General features: G+C 43.0%; 1 long non-coding RNA gene across 1 annotated transcript in view; it reads right to left on the bottom strand.

Annotated features, from left to right (window-relative positions):
* Positions 1-21,725, bottom strand: part of LOC145516727 (uncharacterized) — a 60,143-nt gene extending 38,418 nt beyond the window's left edge. The window contains exons 1-2 of the long non-coding RNA XR_014061704.1: positions 21,662-21,725; positions 20,255-20,356 (exon numbers count right to left, since the gene is read on the bottom strand). This is a non-coding gene — a long non-coding RNA (uncharacterized LOC145516727). The remainder of the gene's footprint in view (positions 1-20,254; positions 20,357-21,661) is intronic.
* Positions 21,726-22,749: the final 1,024 nt, after the last annotated feature.

Genomic DNA, 22,749 nt, shown 5'->3' with positions numbered 1-22,749 from the left:
TTCCATGGATGGATGAACCTGGTGGGCTACAGTCCATGGGGCCTCAAAGAGTCAGACATAACTGAGTGACTTCACTCATTCCCCACACAGAGGTCCAGCCTCAGGAGTTCTCAAAACATGTCCGACTAACGGGCCCAGTCAATTTCTAAAGCTTCCATGCGCATCCGGGATATGGTGGCAACCCTTCCACTCAAACCCAGTTTCTTGGGTGAGCTGTTTCATTCACGGGCGGGGAAGAACTAGAGACAGAGGGAGTGTTTGTATGTGTAGTTAAGTCAGTGCACTGTATGTTTCCTGAATCCCCTGGGTTTCACCTTTTCTCTTTGAAGTGGGGAGTCCTGTTAACACGTTCTCCTGTCACATAAGGATTTACTCACATCCAGTGTGTAGGGGAGACATGCTCCAGCCTCTATTACTGGTGTCCAAGGAGGGATATCATAGCCCGGAGGATTTTTAAGCCCCCTGATGAACAAACCATTCCATGTTCACATGACAGGCACATTGTTCTGTCTTCAGCAGCCTGTGAGGAAGAGGCCCTGCTGGGCCGGATGGAGAAAGCACTGGCAATTAATTGAGAGAGTTGAATTGTTAACATTCTCTCCACCGTGTCCGGCACAGGGCTCCAACAGAACCGCTGGAGAAAATAACCAAATAAGGTGGGGTGGGAAGAGGGTGGAGAAGGGGAGAATACTTTTCATTAAAATCCCAATCAAGCCACTTTAGCACCTTTTCCCCACAAGGCGCTGCTTGGAGGGCAGAATGCTACACTTGTTGCACACTATTTTCATGACAGATCTCCGCTCTGTCCTGCAACCTGAAATTATTTGCTTTCCTTGGGACACTTTTGTGTGGGGGGTATGTGTTGAAAAGCTCATATGCTGGATCCTCAAAAGAGCATATGTTTGCATTATAGTATGCATTTCTGTATATGGGCACACATGTACGTACCACGTGCGACAGACATGTGTGTGTGTGTGTGTTATAACAGTACCAGAATTCATAACACATATCACGTACTGTCCTTTTTTTTTCTTTCTTTTCTTTTTTTTCTTTCTTGTGTTGGGATGAAAAAAAATTGTCTATTTCTTAAAAGTGGGCCTTAGGTTAGAGCCTCAGAAGTAGTATAGTGTGTGCTCAGTCGTGTTAGACTCTTTGAGACCTCATGGACTGTAGCCCAGCAGGCTCCTCTTTCCATGGAATTTTCCAGGCAGGAATACTGGAGTGGGTGGCCATTCTCTTCTCCAGGAAATCTTCCTGACCCAGGGATTGAACCCACATCTCTTGCATCTTCTGCACTGGCAGGTGGATTCTTTACCAACTGCGCCTAGGAAACCTCTCCTCATATAAAGATGACTGTGATCAAAGACACCTATTAGAATATATGTGCCAGTCTTTTTTCTGGAACTGCCCTCCAATCTCCTGCCCTGGTCACAGGGAGTTCCCAATTGCCATGTCTGTTCAATATGGTCCTTTAGCCCAAGTCAAGCTGACTGGGGCAACAGAAAGAACCAGACCCATTCCAGAACAGTGAGAATCTCGAATTACAGATCCCAGGACTTTGGAATAGGGATTCAGTGGTAGACACCAGGGTGTGTCTTTGTTCTCCACCATGTGGACTGAGGCAATAGTGAAATCATCTTACTGAAAGAAGAAAAATAAAGCAAGCACACACAAAGAAATGGAAAAGCAAGACGTATGAAAATTGCTGCCTGGATGCCCAATGGCCCATAGCATCTTGCCTCTGGGGCCATCCTGTCCAGGTGATTTCTGAATCTGGAGTGAGCATCCATTCACTAATGTTCATGGCAAGGAAGAGAGAGCAGGAAAGGAAATCCCACTGAGGATCTCAAGAAGGGTATCATCCTGGGAGAAACATTCCTTTGCATCCTCTATTATTTCCACCTTCTTTAACACTGAACTTATGGCAACAAAATGTATCATCATATACATCTTACTCTGAGTGAAAGTATCAGTGTATCACTGACATGATGAAATTTAACCCATATCAGCATAACTACTCAGAAGTTCTATGTGCAATACACTTAATACACTTTTACTGAGAAACCTACAAATAGAAAGTGTAGAAGAAAAAGCCAACTTTTGGGTGAACATACCAAACATATCCCTAAATGCTGATATTTATAGAAACGCAGTCATTTGAGTGACACTGAAAGGACTGGCTGACCCCAAATATCCCCCACCCTTTCTAACTAGCATGTTGCTACTGGAAAATTCCATCATCATCATTATTCCTATATATTACGAGTCCTCTGTTTCCAGGAATCATCTCATAAGGTGTAAATAGCGTGTGGAAGGTTTTACACACTAAACCAGTAACACAGTAGTACGCATTTACTCTTCAGATTAGTTGCCTGATCTTTTAAAAGCTTGAGGATCCGAGCTATTAGATGGTAATCTATAGTGGGCGAGAAAGCAGACTTCCCTCATCTTGGAGAGAATTACTGAGTCTCCACCATTTGTCTGAGATTCTATTGCTGATACATAATGAACATGGCCTGTTCCTTCCTTAAGAAGCCAGAGCAGGCAGACATGTACATAACAAGTACGAGACATCACTCTACAAGCAATAATTAAGGTTCATACTCGATACAATAAAAGCACCTGGGACTGGACAGGGTTTAGTATGGAGTTTCATGGATGACTCATAGCTTGGGTACAGGTAGAAGTCCATCAGGACACAGCCTGTGCACACAGGTAGCATGCTTAGGAGACCTACAGCATGAATTTGATGTGACTTACCATCAAATAGAAGTGGGAAGAGGTTAGAAGGAGTGGATGAGATTGAAACTATTGGAGGTATATCATAAAGGCTCTTAATATGTACAAAGGAATTCTGATTTTTATTAAATATACACCACCACCATCCCCCGGAATCATTACTAACTCTAATGAGCTACCTGCCATCCAAGGCAAAACATGTGGAGCTAACATTTAGGTAATTTTATGGTTAATACTTTGGGACTTCTCTGCATTAAGCCTCAACTGAGTACCTCGTTCAGGCATGCTAAGGTCCACATCTAGGTAATGCTATCCATGGCTACATCTGAAAACATAGCAAAGTTTATGTTAGGGTGAAAAGCTACCCACTTTTGTTCATAATTAAAGGATCGTTTAGGGCTATTCAAAACTAGTCTTTGTAATACATTTTGGAGAAGAAAAAAGTGATTTTTTTTAAAGCAAAGGATGCCATGGACAAAGGTAACAAACAACTTTTTGAAAGAAGATATTTGCAATGTTAAAACCAACAAGGGACGATGATCTAGAATATATATATCATTAACTCCAGCCAACCTGCAAATCCAGGTAGTCATTCTGGAGAGAATCTGGCAGTACTCAAACAATGCAAGGACATATATATATATACGCTGCGACCCAGCAAACCTGCTCTTGAGTCCTAGAGCATCTGTGTCACAGATTCTCGGGGATTCTCCTCTTAGTCAACAAGGAGATGTGTTTTTCACCAGGGTGTTGGTGGTACTGGGGAGTGGGAGGCAGTCACTGGGGGAACAGATGAGTGAAACAGGGATGATGCCCAGAGCAAGGAGGTTGCCTGTTAACATGCCAAACAGAAAAAATAAGAAGCAGAGTGAGGTTTCTTATGTGCCATTTATATAAACGTAGAACACATGTTCACAAAACAGAAATACATGTTTTACAAGAATACACGCAAATAAAGCAAAGACATATAAACACATTAAACGGATGGCCTATGGAGAGGACAAAAATGGGGGTGGGGAATGGGAAAAATGAAAACATCCCATCAATCAAGAGATGGGCCTTCTAGAAGAGACTATAGTGTGCTGTGACCGCGCCTCAGCACCTGAGCTGCAGAAACAAACAAAAAGGGGGCAGGGATGCCACCAGGGTCTCAGGCCCTTGGAGACAATGTGCATTGGGCTCCCTTTCTAATCCCCGACGGCAACCAGCCCCATGTCTTATCTTTGGGGCACGTCTGCTCTTTGGACAATAGATAGTTGACTGATAGATGTATAAACAAATGGGGGAATAAAAGACACAGACAATCTAATGGAGGGTGTCCAGGAGACATGGAGCCACTCTCCGTAAATAAAGATGACTGATGCTCTCGACACGCCAGGCACCATGCTAGATCCTGGGAACAAAATGAATAAGGAGTGAGACAGTCCTGTCCTCCTGCAGTATTGTTGAGCTGGGGAAATAGATGGGTCAATAGCAGTGATGACGCTGTGCTGACGCTGTGCTGACGGCTACGATAAAGATCAGGCCTGGGGTCAGTGAAGAGGGGCTCCTAACACAATTGTGGAAGTTCAGGAAGACGCCCCAGAAGAGACTGACTGAGTCCCAGAAGATAAGTCAGAGTTATACAAGCAAGGAGGAGGGAGGGAGGGGGCGCATAAGAGACAGCAGAAATCACATATGCTCCGGGGCCTGGAGTCAGAACTTCACTTCAGAAGGGCCTGTCTTCCCAGCCTTAAGACATAACATCGCAGTTGTTTAAACAGACGAAGCCCCACAGCATTTATTAGTGTTCTCAAGGCCTCTTTATCAAACAAAGAACTGATGCTTGGCTAAGGAGAAAAAAAAACAAAAAAACTTTCAGTTCTCTTTTTAGGAGCAAGCAAATGTGCACACCCAAGTTGATTTTGCCCAGAGCCGTCCACCAGGAGATGAATGCTTATCACTATCCTGTGAAACCGTCTCAATTCCACTGAAGCAAGAGAGAGAATTCTGAACAGAAAGGCTTTCAATCTGCCAAGCTAGTTCACCTTTCTAGAGTTTTCCTTTCATCGCATGATTATAATTCTTCATTCATATATCAGCAAGGACGCTGGCAGCTGATACACTTGACAAGCCTCACTCTGGAAATGTTATCATGTGTCTATAGGGCTTTGGGTTTGTACTGGCTTGATGAGCTGAATTGAAGAAGTATACAAATGCCCATGCTAGAAACACCATCCAGGGGTTGAATGTGCACCAGAGTCTTTTGCAGGCCTCATTGAAACCATGCAGACGCCTGGGCCCCACCCAGGGCACTGGTTCAGTCTCAGTTGGGGTTTGAGAATTTGCATTTCTAACGCGTTCCCAGACAAGCTGATGCTGCTGGTCTGGTGACCACATCTGAGAACCACTGAACTATTCTAATTTTACTGATGAAGAAACTGAAACTCAGAGAATGTAGGGGGAAAGCAAACCTATACTTCTCCTCTTGTGCTTCTCCTTTACTCTCACACGACTACCACGCTCACAACACTCTGACACCAGATGTGTGCAGTTTTTTTCCCACACCAAGCAACTCTGCAACACTTGTCCTGCAACTTCACTCTCACACTGTCAGATGCCACAGGTGAAGGGCTCAGTCCCACACAACTGGTTCTCCCTACCCCCCTTCCAGTGCCAATCGCAATGTCACTTGTGCTTCTGACCCACTAGATATAAATCAGAGGTTCCCACAATCCCCTCTTCAGATTTGATTAATTGACTAGTGCAGCTCCCAGAATTCAAGACCCTACTTTACCAGTTTATGATGAAAGGATGATAAAGGACAGGAATGAACATCCAGATGAAAGAGATGCATAGAGCAAAATATTCAGGAACGGCCACCAAGTTTCCATCCTTTTCCCTGAGCATAGCAAACATACACACACACACACACACCCCAACACACACACACAATACCTTCACATGTTCACCAAGCTGGAAGTTCTCTGAACCCCACACTCTGAGGAATTTTATGGAGGCTTCCTCATATAGGCATGATCAATCATTAGCTCCATTTCCAGCTCCTCTCTGCTCTCTGGAGAATGAGAGCATGGGGCTGAAAATTTGCAGCTTCTAATCAAGGCCTTGTCTTTCTGGTGACTAGTCCATATTCAACAGCCCACCAAGACTCCTCCATTAGAACAAAAAAATACTGTGAACACCCAGGAAACTCCAAGAGACTTAGGAACTCTGTGCCGAGAACCGGAGTCAAAGACCAAATATGAGAACAAAAGATGCTCCCAGTCCTCTTACCACTCAGGAAAAGACAAGAGCGTTTTAGAAACTCTGTACCAGGAACTGGGGGCAGAGACTAATACATATATATGTTTTTTTCTGTTATCTCACAGCAAGCATCTTAAGTAAGATCACACAAATTCTTGTCGACCCAGCCCAGATTTTAAAAGAATATAGTAAATGGGAAGCAAAGCACTATAAAGGAAAGATCAAACCAGTCAATCTGAAAGGAAATCAACCTTGAATATTCATTGGAAGGACTGATGCTGAAGCTCCAATACTTTGGCCATCTAATGCAAAGAGTTGACTCACTGGAAAAGACCCTAGTGCTGGGAAAGACTGAGGGCTGGAGCAGAAGGGGGCGACAGAGGATGGGATGGTTGGATGGTATCACTGACTCAATCAATGGACATGAGTTTGAGCAAACTCCAGGAGATAGTGAAGGACGGGGGAGCCTGGTGTGCTGCAATCCACGGGGTTGCAAAGAGTCAGATATGACTGAGCAACTGAACAACAACAAAAAGAACTACAAAGATTTTTAAATGAAGGCCATCTCAATTAGTGGCTCATAGGTATGTATGAGACATCTGTGTGTGTGTGTGTGTGTGTGTGTGTGTATGAGACATCTTGTCTGGGTCTTACAAACTACTTTCTTCACCCTTCATCCAAAAGCACCACCAAGTTTTGGGGTCCTGGGGGTTCACCAGCAAGAAAGAAAGGGGAGGCAGAGACTGAGCATCGACAAAGTCCTAGGGGTCCCCACAAGTCAGATTGCAGGTCATACTTGGCACTCTGTCTCCGAGCACTCCGCACGGTGGGCAAGTCAGAACTGTGGGAACTGAGGAGGACTCTGGCAGGGCCTCCTCAACCCATGCTGGCTGACACTGGGACAAGATGAAAATGTGTTCCTGCAGATGAGCTCAGAAGAGTCTGCTCCACCTGTTGGCCTCCAGTGCCTACAAGAGGACGGCCTCCTGTGTCTCTGAAGGCCTTCGAGGCACAAAGGAATCAGCGCCAGCCTCCCTCCCCATTGTGCCCCTGCCATTGTACAGGCATTTTCGGGGAGAATGATGGCCAGAGCCGTTGTAGGACTTGCCGAGCTCAACAAATGGTGTGGGAGGGGGAGGGCAGTGGGGGGGGGGGGCAGAACTATACAAAAAGAGCTACTGCAGGCCTGTTGACCAGAGAAGGCTTAATGGGCTTAGAGAAAAAGGGCAGGAAGTCTGTGCTTTCACTCTCATTTGTCAGCCTCGTGGTGAAGAGTCCAGACGGATAAAGATTCTGGTTTGTTACCCTGGTTTTGTTGTCCACGGACCCTCCTTCGTCTTATAAGGAATTTGATGGAACAGGAAAGTAAGCCATCACTGGGGGCCCTTGCCATCAGCGGTGTCAGTTATTGAGTTGGAGGTGCATTGTTTAGGCATTAGGAGTTCAGAGGTCAAGTCTTTCTGTTTATTACACCTCTAGCCCAGAATGCTCGGGATATCTAAAACTCTTAACTGAAATATCATTACCAGATTATTTCCAGTGGAACTCATAAAATTATTATAAACTCATAAAATTATTATTACAAAGATGGAAACATGTTCTGCGAGAAGCACAATTTTGAATTCCACCAAAAACAATAGTTCTGTCCCATGAACAATTCTATTCAATGAAATGTCACAAGAGAATGATCCCAGCACTGCTGAAGAACTGGTGTTACTTTAAAGCTCCAAGTTCTAAGTTTGCTTTTGGTTTTCTTTCAAAGAAAATTTTTCTTTCAAAATTTTTTCTTCAGAGGTTTCTAGTCACAATGTGACTTAAGAGGAGGATTTAAGTGTTTCATTCCAAATGGATTCTAGTTTTAGCTGACTAGCTAGAAGCTGAGCAAGCCATGCAACAATAAATATTTCATTTTATCATCGAGAAAAACCAATTGTCAATCTAATTTTGAAAGCTGATTGCTGGTGGATAATTATAGGGATATGACCACTAGCCTGAGCTACAGTTCACCTGGCCTCCTATGGCTACTGCTGAAAAGGGTGAAGGAATCAGGACCAATTTGCTCAACACAAAAAGGTCCTACATGTTGGAAGCTAGGGATTCCAAGGTTCGCTCCAGAAAGTGAAACTCTCTTTACTTCATCTTTATTTCTGATTTTAACAGCCTAGTTCAGAATTTGGAACATTGAGGCTCCCAGACAGCAGCAGACACCACAATGAACCAGCCTCATATTGTGCTGGTGTTGTTCTAGTCTCTATGCTGTCTTCGACTCTTTTGCAACCACAGGGACTGCAGCCCGCCAGGGTCCTCTCTCCATGGGATTTTCCCAGGCAAGAACACTGGAGTGGGTTGCCATTTCCTCCTCCAGGAAAACTTCCCAACCCAGGGATAAAAACTGCGTCTTTTGCATTGGCAGGCAGATTCTTTACTGCTGAGCCACCAGGGAAGTCCTGTATTGTTTTATAAAGAGAATTAAAACCTCCCTTCAAAATTAAGCCCATTCCTGCGGTTTGCATCCTTCACCCTGCCCTTCCGGCCCACAACATCATGCACACAGACAGAACTCTGATGTGGTTTTAGGTTTTCAAGGGTCATCACCTGACCACCCAAGACTTGTGTAGAAAATGCCCTCTATAAAATCCTTTACACATTTGTTTTGAAATTGTGGGACTGGCTGATTTACTCCCAAAGAATGTTTGGCGATTCTCAGAGCTATGCAAGGATCCATAATTATTAACAATTGCTAAGGCAGCTTAACCCTTATGTAAAATTCGATGCATACAAATGGGTTTATTTTGAACCAGTTCACACTATTAAACTTGAGTCTGGTACGGGGTTTATCCCAAGGCAGTGCTCATAACAGACTGTAGCAAACACCTTGGCTATATGTCTTCCTATTTGGTTGGCTCGTTTTTATATCTTTGCATGTTTAAATAGGCAATGGGAGTGCTAATTAAAATGCAATCATGCAGATAAATTATACCATGTTTCTAAAAGGTAAAATTAAAACCCTTTTGATTTCAAAATCTTTGTGATATTCAAGGCAAAAACAGTGTGATACTGAACACAGAGAAAATCTTTCATGATTATCGCATGTTTAAAACCAAAATTCATTTTTGTTTTGGGGGTGCTTTTTAGATGTAACAAATTAATTACGAGTAATTTCTTATGGGAGTCAAGAGTCAAGGTTTCTAATGCAAATGTTCAAGTTGTAGGTCACTCTTAACAATTTGTATTGTCTGTGTTCTGCCTGTAAAATGGGAAATGTAACAAGTATTTCAAAGCCTACTTTGGGCTGGGGCCACGGCAACCCCCAAGCTAGTGGTTAAGTTTCCCCCAGTGCATTTTCCCTTCCACCTACAGCTTACCTGGAGAAGGCGATGGCACCTCACTCCAGTGCTCTTGCCTGGAAAATCCCACGGACGGAGGAGCCTGGTAGGCTGCAGTTCATGGGGTCACGAAGAGTAGGACACGACTGAGCGACTTCACTTTCACTTTTCACTTTCATGCATTGGAGAAGGAAATGGCAACCCACTCCAGTGTTCTTGCCTGGAGAATCCCAGGGACAGCGGAGCTTGGTGGGCTGCCGTCTCGTCTATGGGGTTGCACAGAGTCGGACACGACTGAAGTGACTTAGCAGCCCCAGCAGTAGCAGCAGCAGCTACAGATTACCAGCTCTCAGGGAACCTCACTGCCAGAATCAAAGATAAAAACAATATGCTGATATCCAGCAAACTATTTCACCTCTCTATGCCTCAGTTTCCTCTCCTGTAAAACGGGCCTCAGGGAGGCACTGCTAACTGCTTTTGACATTAGAGACTGATTTGAGAATTTGATGAAAGCCATTCCCACTGAGGCTTCCCACGTGGCTCAGTGGTAAAGAATCCGTCTGCAATGCAGGAGACTTAGGAGACTCAGGTTGGATCCCTGGGTCAGGAAGATCCCCTGAAGGAGGAAATGGCAACCCACTCCAGTATTTCTGCTGGGAAAATCCCACTGTGTCCGTGGGATTGCAAAGAGTCGATACTACTGAGCATGCATGCTATTCACACTGTTCCCCAAATAGCAGGTGTACACATCCCACAAAACAGTGCACATGCATCCACTGATCCTCTGATACCTGTCCATGGACCTCCAGTGAAAACACTCCAGATCTTTACAGCAGTGAGATTCTACGTTCTTTATCCAAGACCTGTTCTTGGATCTAACCTGCTCTTTTACTTACTGTTCACTGCTAAATTAATCTCTGCCCCCAAAAAATTGTATAAAAAATAATCTTTGGGCTTCCCTGGTGCTCCAGTGGTTAAGAATCTGCCTTGCAATGCAAGGGACACAGGTTCAATCCCTGGTCTGGGAAGATCCCACATGCCTCAGAGCAACTAAGCCCATGTGCTATAACTACTGAGTCGATGTGCTGCAACTACTGAAGCCCTCCCTAGAGCCCATGCTCTGCCACAAGAGAAGCCATCACAATGAGAAGCCCAAGCACCGCAGCTAGAGAGTAGCTCCTGCTCTCCAAAACCAGAGAAAGCCCATGCACAGCAACAAAGACCCAGTACAGCCCCAAATAAATAAACGAATAAATAAATTTAAAATTTTTTTTCTAAATTAATCTTTGCTTCAGAATGAGGGTATTCTGTTGTGTATAGCATTCATAAGACTGGATATAACCAGAAGTCGTGTAAGTAGCACAACTGAAAGTGAAGTGAAAGTGTTAGTTGCTCAGTCGTGTCCAACTCTTTGTGACCCCATGGACCGTAGCCCTCCAGAATTCCAGTCTGTAGAATTCTCCAGGCAAGAATACTAGAGTGGGTAGTCATTCCCTTCTCCAGGGAGTAGTCATTCCCTTCTCTTTGCCACCCAGGAATCGAACCCGAGTCTCCTCAGTCTCCTGCATTGCAAGCAGATTCTTTACTGTCTGAGCCACCAGGGAAGCCCAAGTATTACAACTGGTTTGGTCTACTTGAAAGCATCAGATTTCCTGGGAGTTCTTATGTGCTCACTCCCTCCTTTTAGAAGCCATGGACTTTATCCTGGGCCGTCTCTTCAAGGTCTTGATTTCTCTGGCAGACTCCCACCACCTTACAGTTCGCAGCTGCAGTCTCACACCTGCTCTCAGCCAGCTGTGGTACTGCTTGTGTGCTGGGTTCTCACCTTTCAACTCTCCCCCACTTCCCTCAAGCGGGTCTAAACCACACCCTGAACTGTCTTCTCCCTTCTCTCCAGGTGTGTTCTAGGACAGTATTTCCCCTGGAAATGCGTCTTCTGTGGCCAAATGAATCTGGGAAATTCTGCACCCTGGACATTCGCAAAGCATTGTGTCAATAAAGGACAGAAATTGTATGGACCTAACAGAAGCAGAAGATATTAGGAAGAGGTGGCAAGAATACACAGAAGAACTGTACAAAAAAGTTCTTCACGACCCAGATAATCACAATGGTGTGATCACTCACCTAGAGCCAGACATCCTGGAATGTGAAGTCAAGTGGGCCTTAGGAAGCATCACTACGAACAAAGTTAGTGGAGGTGATGGAATTCCAGTTGAGCTATTTCAAATCCTGAAAGATGATGCTGTGACAGTGCTGCACTCAATATGCCAGCAAATTTGGAAAACTCAGCAGTGGCCACAGGACAGGCAAAGGTCAGTTTTCATTCTAATCCCAAAGAAAGGCAATGCCAAAGAATGCTCAAACTACCCCACAATTGCACTCATCTCACACACTAGTAAAGTAATGCTCAAAATTCTCCAAGCCAGGCTTCAACAGTACGTGAACTGTGAACTTCCAGATGTTCAAGTTGGTTTTAGAAAAGGCAGAGGACCCAGAGATCAAATTGCCAACATCCAATGGACCATCGAAAAAGCAAGAGAGTTCCAGAAAAACATCTGTTTTTGCTTTATTAAATACACCAAAGCCTTTTGACTGTGTGGATCACCACAAACTGTGGAAAATTCTTAAAGAGATGGGAATATCAGACCACCTGACCTACCTCATGAGAAATCTGTATGCAGGTCAGGAAGCAACAGTTAGAACTGGACATGGAACAACAGACTGGTTCCAAATAGGAAAAGGAGTACATCAAGGCTATATATTGTCACCCTGCTTATTTAACTTATATGCAAAGTACATCATGAGAAATGCTGGGCTGGAAGAAACACAGTCCTGAAATCAGTCCAGAAAATCAGTCCTGAATATTCATTGGAAGGACTGATGTTGAAGCTGAAACTCTAATACTTTGGCCACCTGATGCGAAGAACTGACTCATTTGAAAAGACCCTGATGCTGGGAAAGATTGAAGGCTGGAGGAGAAGGGGACAACAGAGGATAAGATGGTTGGATGGCATCACCGACTCAATGGACATGAGTTTGAGTAAACTCTGGGAGTTGGTGATGGACAAGGATGGAATCAAGACTGCCAGAAGAAATATCAATAACCTCAGATATGCAGATGACATCACCCTTATGACAGAAAGTGAAGAAGAACTAAAGAGCCCGTTAATGAAAGTGAGAGTGAGAAAGTTGGCTGAAAGCTCAACATTCATAAAACTAAGATCATGGCATCTGGTCCCATCAGTTCATGGCAAATAGATGGGGAAACAGTGGAAACAGAGACAGACTTTATTTTGGGGGGCTCCAAAATCACTGCAGATGGTGACTACAGCCATGAAATTAAAAGATGCTTACTATTTGGAAGAAAAGTTGTAACCAACCTAGACAGCATATTAAAAAGCAGAGACATTACTTTGCCAACAAAGGTCCGTCTAGTCAAGGCTATGGTTTTTCCAGTGGTCATGTATAGATGTAAGAGTTGGACTATAAAGAAAGCTGAGTGCCAAAGAATTGATGCTTTTGAACTGTGGTGTTGGAGAAGACTCTTGAGAGTCCCTTGGACTGCAAGGAGATCCAACCAGTCCATCCTAAAGGAAATCAGTCCTGAATATTCATTGGAAGGACTGATGTTGAAGCTGAAACTCTAATACTTTGGCCACCTGATGCGAAGAACTGACTCGTTTGAAAAGACCCTGATGCTGGGAAAGATTGAAGGCTGGAGGAGAAGGGGACAACAGAGGATAAGATGGTTGGATGGCATCACCGACTCAATGGACATGAGTTTGAGTAAACTCTGGGAGTTGGTGATGGACAAGGAGGCCTGGCGTGCTGCAGTCCATGGGGTCACAAAGAGTCGGACACAACTGAGCAACTGAACTGAACTGTGTCATGTTAAAAGCTCTGAGAGGTCTCCATAAAGAAACCAAATTAATTTTGCTGCCCCAATATTTTTAAAACTTAGGTGGATCACAGAATAATGTTGTTCCTATGACATTATTAGAAAACAACACTTAGAGAAGCTCAAAGAGCTGGTTTCTAAAATCAGCAATTCCTCAATCAATGGACTCTCAATGAGCTTAGATTCTGTTTTCTAGCTTTATTGGTCATTCCTTTCATATTAATGGAGAAGGAAATGGCAACCCACTCCAGTATTCTTGCCTGGAGAATCCCATGGACGGAGGAGCCTGGTAGGCTACAGTCCATGGGGTCGCTAAGAGTCAGACACGACTGAGCGACTTCACTTTCACTTTCATATTAAACGTCTTAGGTCTTTCCCAACCTTGCTTGCTGGTGTTGTCAAGCCACCTGGGCCCACACTCTTCCACCAGCAGTTCACATCCACCCTCCCTTTTGGAACTCACAATATGTATTTGCATATAAAAAGACAGCCATCATCCTGTCCAGGAAATAGCCCTCATTGTCTCTTCTTCAATAGAGACAATGTTTAGAGGCTTAGCAATTTGGAGCTGAGATGGCTTTAGAGATCCCTCAATCATTCTTCTAACTTTACAAATGAGAGAAAGGACCTGAGAAGTTAACTGACTTGAGAGAAACAACACAGGAGCCAAGATTTCCTGATCCCCAGTCCAGTGTCCCTAGGAAGTGGCTCAAGCTTCCCAGAGGAGCATGAAACAGATTCCTACCCAAGTGTAAGTTTACCAGTTTGCAATGAGGGGTGACATGTGTCTGGCACAAGACCAGTTATCCAGAGAGAGATCTGTGTTGTTGTTTTAGTCACTAAGTCATGTCCGACTCTTTTGCAAGCCCATGGACTGTAGCCTGCCAGGCTCCTCTGTCCATGGGATTTCCCAGGCAAGAATACTGGAGTGGGTTGCCATTTCCTTCTCCAGGGGATCTTCTTGACCGAGGGATAAACCCCCGTCTCCTTCGTTGGCACATGGATTCTTTACCTCTGAGCCACCTGAGAAGCCCCAGAGAGAGATCTACCCAATGATTAAATTATAGTTGGATGCTTCCTAGATAAGAGTGGGCTTAGAGGATGAAGAGTTAGATTTTGTTTAGGAAATGATGCACTAGAGAGAATTCTGAACTGGGAGCTAGGAGGCTGATTCTAAATCTTACTCTCCCACGATGAGATCTTACTGTCATTGGGCTTCAGTTTCATCATTCACTAAAAGGGAGGAGAAAAGACCTTTAGACCCCTTCTAGCTCCACTCTTTAAGATTCTGTGAGTCTAAGTTCTTTCCTTCCAATTACTCTGCCTTTATATCTTCAGCATCCCTTATTTGTTAACCCTAGCCCCCGATCTGAGTGTCTTTCAATCCATAATCATTTAGTTTGGGAAGTGGGTCCTTTTTGTCCCAACATGAGTATTAGATAAATCATCTCAAGATTCTCTAATAAAAGCCTTTTAAACAAACAAGCAAGCAAACCAAGTATCCACAGCTGCTGATAGATCTTGAATAAGTATTAACATACCCGGCTTTTCCTGGAACCCCTGAATTAATGCAGTTGCCCACACTTAACAATATCTATTTCTTCTCTTTCTACTGCAGGACCTAGAGCTCCCAGGGAAAGCAGAGCCACATTGTGGAGTCTAGACAACTCCATTTGGTAGTCTCCGCAGCTTCCTGCAACACCAAATCAGTGTCACTAGCTACAGATGATTATGGCAAGGTCTCCTAATTCAAGTCTGTCATAGTGCCTTTAAATCACAACAACTACTAAATTGTTCTGCTTATTTAAAGAATGTCCACTGCCCCGGGGCCTTTGGGCATGGGTACAAAATACTGCTATCAGGAGTCTATTGCAATTCTCAGCAATCAACTAGCTGCTCATTATCACACTTTTACCAGTAACACTGAGTACATCAAGGATGAACTATCAGAAACATATGATTCTTGTTCGCACGTACATAAAATAGTGACAGTGCTGTTAGTAATTAGTTACCAGATCCTCAATTGCTTTGTTCTTTGGCATTAGTAATATGCCACTTGAAGTTTTACACCAAATTAACATTACCCACATTCAACTGCTTCCAAGTCCCTTGAAAATGTGCTGTCCTTGTTCAGAAGCAAGACGATGTGACCGAAAATAAGATGAGCACTGTGCTGTTTGCTCAAGAGTATGCAGTGTATGGTCCATTTTGGTAAAAGATCCTATTGTTCTTACACTTAGCTGCTGCTGCTAAGTCGCTTCAGTTGTGTCCGACTCTGTGCAACCCCATAGACGGCAGCCCTCCAGACTCCCCTGTCCCTGGGATTCTCCAGGCAAGAACACTGGAGTGGATTGCCATTTCCTTCTCCAATGCATGAAAGTGAAAAGTGAAAGTGAAGTCGCTCAGTCGTGTCCAACTCGTAGTGACCCCGTGGACTATAGCCTACCAGGATCCTCCGTCCATGGGATTTTCCAGGCAAGAGTACTGGAGTGAGGTGCCATTGCCTTCTCCGTGACACTCAGCAACTGTCCACAATTATGAAAGATCATTTCACTATGTGAAGTTAACTAACCTGTTTTGGAAATAAATTTTTAATGTGTAACTGTCAAACTATCAAGCCTAACAGATTAAAGTGAGGGAAAGCAAATTGAATATAATCAAGGCTCTTAAACTCAACTAGCACTCATTCTGGTTCCATGGTCAGCTTGCACACAGAAACATCATGTCAGAATTTTAGGGATTAGTTTTGTAATCAATGCTGCTAGGTCCCTTAAATTCAGTGTCTGTTTTTCTACTTGTAGAAAGTTAATGACATCTGTTGATAGCTATATTTTTTATGATGATGAGTAAGGTGGTAACTACATGAATCGCTTCCATTTAAAAGGAAAAATAAATGCTCTGGGAAGAAAGAGGATTAATGTTGGTTGACCGAAGTCCCAAAACCAGCATCCAAATTCCATTCCAAAAAAGTGGGCATCCACATTGTCAAGAGGAAAAGAAACAGCTGTCTCTCATTCCATCTGGAGCAACAACCCCCACCTTTGTCTTATAAATGACTCTGTAGACAGTGTTTATATAATACCTAGGGATTTGTTTGTTTTCCACCGACACTGTAAATCAAATGTTTCCAACTGACACTGTAACTAGAAAACTGCATCTAAATCTTCTCACTGGTTAACACAGCCTTATATGATCCACAGTCATGTGGCTTCATTTCCAAATCCATCTGAAACTCCCAGATCTTTGACTATCCATTTCCAATTGAAATATGAATGTGTCAGTTAGCTATCTGGCTGAGAGAGTATATACTGAATCCAGAAACTCCAGATTTTGCCACAGGATTAAATATTTTATATGCTATAAATGCAGATCGTAGAATTATATTCAATCTTTTTCTTTCCTATATTCGAATGTAATCAAGTGCAGTGTTGTTCTTGTTGTTGATTAGCTAATGGTGCTGTCTTTCACGTATATAAGTTCTGATTCATCCACAGAAAAACATGCTCTTGAGGTTTTCAATTAGAAAAGAGAGATTCTGTTGTTATCATCCACCATTCCACCAAATTCCTCTTGTAACCATATGAAAGATCACTGGTTGGACAAAGAGGCCCCTCTGTTAAACTAGAAGAGAGAGTTTGAGTGGGTTTTTTTCATTAAGTAACATGAAAGAGGTTTAAATTCATGATCTTTTGTTATTAATATCATGGTCGAATAAACAGAACTAACTATCCCAGATACTGTAAGAATGTGATCCAACATTTATTGGGGAAATATTACATTAATATTTAGTTAATTAAAATATTCTAGATTATAATGTTTTCACTACGTTGACAAACAGAAATATAGGATTAGTAACAAATGTTTTGCTCCTGCAAATAATTATTTCACTTAAAACAAAATGCTCAACTTTTTTTTTCCTCTTCCACAATGTGAATTCTTCGATCTTTTTGGATAAAAGGCTTAGATGATCTGTTGTCTCTAGCCAGAATGACTGCATATGTTCAATAATATATCAGTTTCATCAGCCGCCATAGAATAGGCACACATGACAATAAATCATTTTGGGAACTTCCTGAATCCCAGCCAAGTTGTAGACAATAAAAGATCCTGCTTGTAAAGGCAGCTATAAAAGTTAATTTCATACAGGTTCCCCAGCACACATGCTACGGTTCAGTTCCAAACAGATGTGGTCTTGGAATAGCAATGGAAAATGGCATGAAGCATTTTTGCTAACTTTCCGTATCAGGAGATTCACATACTGGGTGTTTTGTGTAACCTCTGGTCATTAACACATTGCAGCAGGTATGAAAAATAAATTCTTCAAGCTTTTCTAATGCTTATGATCCTGTTGTTTCCAGTCTGAACTGTTTTTCCACACTGGAAAGATTATCCATCAAGCCAGACATGCAGAGACAGAAAATCCACCCAGCAAAACAAAGAAGACAACAGCAGACATTTGGGGCTACATTCTGAAAGAACCTCTTGAAACAAGAACGTTTATTTATGTTCTTATTTGCTTTTGCCTGTAGATGCCCTGGCAAATCGCTGCAGACACAGCGCGCCACTCCACTCAGCCATGGAGTTGACAGGAAGAAGAGACGTGAAGGAAAGGAAGAGACTGGACTAGGCAATGGAAGCCCAATTACCCGAACTGATTTTTAGTTGGCATTTCAATACCAAACTCTCAAAAATTAATAGAATGAGTATACAGAGAGGTAGAAGGATATAGCAGACCTGAAAAGCACTGTGAACCAATTCAACATAATTAAGATTTATGCAATTTTCACACAACAGTAGGATACAAATACTATTCAAGTTCCCATAGACTGTAAACTAGGAGACACTGGAACATATCTAGGGACATAAAACAAGAAAATATTCTGTTTGCCAAACATCACACTTGGTCCTTACCCTTATCTAAGGCCACTGTGAACGCTTCCCCTACCCAGGTCAAGGTACCACTGCCCACCCTCGTTCATTCCTAAGATTCCCCACGTAATGAGGTTAAAATCATGCTTCTCCTGATTTCAAACAACAGTTGGAATGCTAGGAAGTTGCATGTTTGTCTGAATTTTTATAATTGGATCCAGTCTCTATACAGGTCTGTGTAGCAGAGCTTTCTATTAATAGTTCTCTGGAAATGCTTTACAACAGTAATGATCAATCCTTTGGTTGATCTTTCACTGGAAAGGGAATTTTCAAAATGTCTCAAAGATACACCCTCTCCACAAAAGGCCTACAGAGCTTGAGAGGAGAGAGGACAACTGGAGTCAGAGAAATTGTAGAAAAATTAAGTGCTGAAGGCTGAATGGGGTTCATTAACATATTAATCATACACCTGAAATTAATTAAGGCCAACCAAAGGATTAAGGTGCTCCAGGCCAAAAAAAAAGGTGGGGGGGGGGCAGAATGGATGGGTGATGTTATATAGCAGATAGTTATATAATCACATCTTATGTCAGCAGATTGCTTTAGAATTACAAACATTTTTCCATCCTTTAGTTCATATGAACATGAGCCAACCTCATACATTTGTGAGGGATTCTTATTTTGAGGGTTTGTGGAAACAGGCTCCATGACATTAGGTGATGATTCCCCCCCACAAAACAAAGGGGACCGAGGCCACAATTCCAGAGGCATAGCCTTGAAAGGGCAGTAGACTAGGGGTTGTAACATGACCCTGGGGGAACCACGCACACTGCACTCTGGGACCGTGGTCCACAGAAGACGCGAGTTCCTCTGACGACTCGGCCACTGACCAGCCATGACCTTAGCAAGTCACTTTACCTCTTGGGCCTCTCTCTTCTCATCTTTAAAAGTGAAGAAGGTGACCTAGAAAATGGCCCTAAGTCCCTAAGTTCCCTTCAGAGCTGATATTCTACAAGCATCCTCTGGGTGGAGGTGGCAGAGGCGGACAGTTATTGGCAAACAGGCAACAGGAACCATGCTTTGTGGGCCTGGGGTTGATGGTACTGGTGCCCCTCTGCCATGTTTTTTCACAAGTGCTTTGCATTTTCAAGTACTAGACGTGACCGTGTCAAACCATGGGTGGGGTGACCTCAAAGCCAGAGGATATTATTTGTCCTTGTACCAGAGTGAGAGACAGAGCAGAAGCCAAAGAAGCAAGGCAGGAAGTAAAGAGGCAAAATTAGGTCAATCCCACTAGACCCTGTGCAACATTCGGTTGGTTTCACCTGCGGTTGGTTCCCAGTTTAGTGGTTGGTTTTCTTGGAACTAACAGCAAATGGTTTGTTTCAACAAGCAGATCAGAAACCAAATATCTGACCTGTGACTAGCCTGATGCTAACCTGACTCCAGTTATACAGCCTCCACTTTCTACCAGGGGGGCTGGTGCCACAAACAGGAATGGATCACATCCTCAGTCCTGTCTCTGGTATCCTCTGCTTTCTCCCCCATGTTGCAATTCAGAACACAGCAGGTCTTCTCTGGCAATCTACCAGTGGAGTATTCAGGGTCCCAACTGTTTAAACTGTAATCTGCAGCAGTCAATAGAAGTAGAACTGACAGACTCTACAAAGAGAATGATGCTTTCATTGAGCAGTTCCATGAAAACCATAGTCCTGTGTCTACAATAACTAGAACATCTATAGCTCATAGCAATCACTCTCTATCATTGTCTGTTGTCATCAGACATCATAAAGACAATAGAGCTGATTTTATTTTACTTACTGGGTCAGCTCTCTGGAAAAAAAACTTGGTATTCTGTAAGGTAAGAAACAGTACTTTAATAGAGTCCTCCTCTGGCTCCCAGGGCATAGCCTTCTACCTAGTAGGATATGGATGACTGATTTTCAGTCCATATCACTTCCTAGCAGGTGTGGGTGGCAAAGGAACTCTTTTGCAAAGGAACTCTCTTATACATTCCAGTGTTTGAGTACATCTCTTTCAGTCAACAGAGTGTACTAAACCAAGACCAGATAGTTTTAAACAATTTCTACCCTCAAATGTCTTGTAGCACACCCACAGAGCAGCCTTGTGAGGTAGGAGTCCAGCAGTAGGCTTCCCATTCAACAAATAAAGAACCTACCACAGAGAAGAGACGGGCCATTTGTCCAGATCACATGTGTCCAGACACATACTTCTGGCTTTCAGACTTTTTGTTCTGCATTACCAGCTCTGGGTGACAGCCCTAAGAACAGTTCAAAGGAACAGACTTTTGCACAGATCACGGATTTCCTTTCATCTTAGAATCATTCTATAGATAACATAATGGTGCTCTGGGCACCTCCTTCAAGTAAGTAAACCTAGATAACATGATAATCTTATTTGAAACACTGTCATTCAGATACTAGACTTTAAGGTGGCTTCTTGTGGAGGCAGAAGGAAAAAGTCACACACAGGTACTGTTTGTAGGCCAGGAATCTTCCCTGGTACTTTCACCATCACTGGGAAGAGATTTTTTTTTCATTCCAGTTATAAAATTTATTTTATTACCAGTCAATTATTTAAGTCTTATATCTTAAGGAAAAAATTGAACCATGGAAACATCTAAAGAATGCTTTCAAACACCTTAGAAAACTTGTGCTATCTTAAAAGGAGACTAGGCAGAGATTTTTCAAGCCTCAGTTCAACCATTACAATAATTTTTTAGTTTTATACAATTAGTAGTTGAGCTTTAGAATGCCTGGATTGATAGCAGGCCACTCAAAGTTATTTAAAAGTAAACTGACAATTTGTAACAATAATAGCCATAATACAATCTAGCATCTATACCATGCTTGAGAGTGAATCTAGAGCTTTCACATCTAGCATATTTCATCCCACCACCTCTATAAATTGGCCACTATTATCTCCCTTTCATAAATTAACACCATGGCCAAAAGAGCTGAAAAGTAGGACTCATACTCAAGTCTTCTGAATCAAAATCTAAAGCTCCTTTTGTTTTGCCACGTAAATCTCAGCAGTGCCAGGGCAATTACAATACATATCAGGAAATCATAAGTTGAATAAAGAGCAATTCTATATTTTTGAAATTGTACATGTAGTAATTTCTAAATGGGTAAAACAGCATCATAAAAAACAAGAGGATGAAGTCCTAAACATGATGTATTCAGCCATTCTCCCTAAGCTTTAACACTGTGCACAATACCATGCCCATTTTTAATGTTTTCCCAATGACCAACCAAAATTACTTTTGTTCTCTGGGGCAAAAATCTCTTGACTCTCCCAACAGTTTGTGTCTGCACCCCATAAGGGGTTTCATCATCTCACTCCATCTCTGTCTCTAATATGCCTCCAGAGGAGGAGACGTCAGATTCTGGGAAGAGCTCTATAGTGTCAACATCTGTTGGATTACAGGTGGTTGGCAAATAGGATTTGGCAACTGCTGCTTCTGTTTCTATAACCTCCTTGGAAAAGGGAAGGGAAAGGAAGCCTCTTAGGAAAAATTTAGCTTAGGTACTATATCAGAGGCTACTTGTCCATCGATACTCACTCTCTCTGTTTTATTCTGAAGGACACGGTAACCCACTCCAGTATTCCTGCCTGGAGATCTCATTGACAGAGGAGTCTGGTGGGCTACAGTCCATGGGGTCACAAAGAGTTGGATATGACTTCACGACTAAGCAATGACAAAACAAAACAACAACATTTTTTAAAGTTTATTTATTTTTGGCTGTGCTGGGTCTTCATTGCTATGTGGGCCTTTTCTAGTTGCAGTGAGCAAGGGCTACTCTACTTGTGGTGTGAGGGCTTCTAACTGCACTGGTTTCTCTTGTTGCAGAGCACAGGCTCTAGGGTGCATAGGCTTTGGTAGTTGTGGCATGTGGGCTCAGTAGTTGCAGCTCACAGGCTCATTAGTTGTGGGACACAAGCTCAGTTGCCCCTCGGCATGTGGGATCTTTCTGGACTAGGGATGGAACCAGTATCCTTGCATTGCAAAGCAGATTCCTAACCACTGGACCACTGGGGAAGACTTCTCTCCATTTTAATAATGCAATTCCTAAGTTGTACCTAGGCAGAGCCCCTCAGCTGGAGACTACATTTCCCAGCCTCCCTTGCAGCTCGATATGGCCATGTGATCATGCTGTAGCCAAAGGGACATGAGCAGAAGGATAGATGCCACTTCCTGGACACTCTCCTGGCTCTTTTCCTCTCTCCTGCTGACTGCAGCTGTAGCTGCTGCCTTGCCTCCAGCCCCAGCCCACTGACCTCTGGACTGTTACATAAGAGAAAAAGAAAGTTCAATCCCATCTATGTCACTACATTTTGGGATCTTTCTGTTTTAATACGTTACCCTGTGCTCTAACATTATTAATTACAGGAGCTCAGAACCTTCATTTTACAGTACCTAGCAGGGCATATGTCTAAATTGTGATTTACTGGGTTCTCTTGTTCAAGTGAGCTTTCAATTTTATGCTAATCAACTTACTAATCAGTTAATATTCTCTGAGTATGTGTTCCATTCAAAGCGTTCTGCTTGGCACCAGAGATATGACATTATCTGGCCCTTAAGAAGTTCATCATCTAGCCACCAAGACCATACAGACACAAAAATACTACAAAGGGTCACTGTACATTGTT

Source organism: Giraffa tippelskirchi, chromosome 8, assembly GCF_054371585.1.
Source record: "Giraffa tippelskirchi isolate mGirTip1 chromosome 8, T2T-mGirTip1v1.2.pri, whole genome shotgun sequence".
NCBI lineage: Eukaryota > Metazoa > Chordata > Mammalia > Artiodactyla > Giraffidae > Giraffa > Giraffa tippelskirchi.
The sequence above is the reverse complement of the archived record's forward strand: the minus strand, read 5'-3'. Positions and strand labels throughout refer to the sequence as shown.